This window comes from Octodon degus, unplaced genomic scaffold (genome assembly GCF_000260255.1).
Source record: "Octodon degus isolate 3935 unplaced genomic scaffold, OctDeg1.0 scaffold00033, whole genome shotgun sequence".
NCBI lineage: Eukaryota > Metazoa > Chordata > Mammalia > Rodentia > Octodontidae > Octodon > Octodon degus.
Genome location: NW_004524609.1, coordinates 16,400,560 through 16,402,397, shown reverse-complemented (window position 1 = coordinate 16,402,397; position 1,838 = coordinate 16,400,560). Strand labels below are relative to the sequence as shown.

Genomic DNA, 1,838 nt, shown 5'->3' with positions numbered 1-1,838 from the left:
TGCTGGGGGATTGAACCACGGTCCTTGTGCTTTGCTTAGCTTGTTCTATCTAGGTAGGTGCTTTAGACCACTGAGCCATCTCACCAGCCCCAGAACCTGTGTTTTTAAGGGATTTTTATAGAGCAAACTCACAAGGGGAGGCAAGTCAAAGGTAAAAAACATAGGAACTTGCTAGGTGGGCACCCATCTTCTGCATGCTCTGCAGCCTTCAGCTCAACATTCAGGAGCTTGCCAGGCATTGAATTGGACCCTCTCATTGTGGAGTAAGGAAGTCCTTGGGAGAGGAATGCTCCTTTAGAGTTAAGTGTGCTGTTCCCTGATGTGATTCTGTCCTGCACGTCTGTTCTTTAGACCGATAGTTCTTTATCTCTGTCCGCATTCTCTCCTGTGAAAGTGCACATCACCACCCCACAGAAGATTCAGTGGACATGGACATGAGCCCCCTTGAGGCCCCAGAACTGGTTTTTCGATTGTAGCTAGAGGCGACAAAGACCGTCACTTTAATGTGGGTAATGCTGACAGTGAGTACCAGTTATCATTACAAAAATCAGTTTAAGGACTGGTGCAAAGGGTAAATTTGACATTGTTAAAGCAGAGGCAGTGAATAGAAAGGCATTCCAAGTGAAGTAACATTGGCAATTTTGAAAATGTCTGAACAGCTAACCGTTTCCCTTGGAGACTTTGACATTATACCACCTGTGTTTTTTGTTGTTTTAATGAAAATGTGGAACCCTTCACGAATTTGCGTGTCATGCAGGTGCCATGCTAATCTTCGCTGTAATTTTAGTATATGTGCTGCTGAAGCAAACACTCTGTTTTGTTTTTGAGGCAGGGTTTTGCTATGTCATGTAGGCCAACACCTTAGACTCACTGTGTAGCGTAGGCTGGCCTCGAACTCTCTTTGATTCTTCTGCTTCAGCTTCCCAAGTGCTGGGATTACAGATTTGCACCACCGTTCCTGGCCTACCACCTGTTTTAAGGATGAAATGTGTGTGCATTGTGTATATTAGCAGATGGCATGTAGTAGCTGCGCAGGAAGCTGCAGGGTTAGAAGAGGAAGAGGATATGGATGGAAAAACTCTTAAGTATATCTGCAAAGTGATCCACCGCCAGAAGTGGTAGCAAGATTCCAGAGGAGGAAAGAGTGAAACTAGCTGCTGAAGATGATGATAATGGAGACGATGATTTGATGAGGAGGAAACTACAGAGAAAGCTCCAGTGAAGATATATACAAGATACTCCAGCCAAAAATGAGCGGAAATCAAACCAGAATGCAGAAAACTCAAAACTAACACCAAGATCAAAAGGTCAAAGATCCTTGAAAAAAAACAGGAGGAAAAAAAAAAAACAAAATCCTAAAACAAAGGACCCATGAGATAGCTCAGCAGATTAAGCACCTGTTTAGGCAAGTGCAGAGACGGGGGTTCGATTCCCGGCACCACATGCCTCGCCAGCCCCATCCCTATGGGTGCTGAGCCAGCCACTGAATTCAGATGTGGTGGCATATGCCTGTAATCCTAGCCCTGGAGAGGCTGAAAATAAGAGGGTCACATTGAGTCCGAGCTGCGTAGTGAGACCCTGTACCACATACATTAAAAAAAAAAAAAAAAGCAGGCAAGCATAGAGGAAAGTGGTTCCTTTCCCAGAGTGGAAGCCAGCTTCATCAGTTATGTGAAGACTTGCTTTCAAGTGACTAAGTAGAAGGCTACTCAAGATTTCTGGCAGTGGAAGAAGTCTTTTTAAGAAAACAGTTTAGACAATTTGTTAACATTTTCCATCTTTTTTTTTGTTTCTGTAACAGTTAATCAAGTGAGAACTTTCCCTATTTTTTTTTCTTT

General features: G+C 43.5%; 1 protein-coding gene and 1 pseudogene across 1 annotated transcript in view; one reads left to right on the top strand and one right to left on the bottom strand.

Moving 5' to 3' along the window:
* Positions 1-1,838, top strand: part of Prpsap1 (phosphoribosyl pyrophosphate synthetase associated protein 1) — a 36,852-nt gene that overhangs the window by 18,219 nt on the left and 16,795 nt on the right. The gene's annotated exons all lie outside the window — the stretch shown is intronic.
* Positions 719-811, bottom strand: LOC111816518 (annotated as a pseudogene).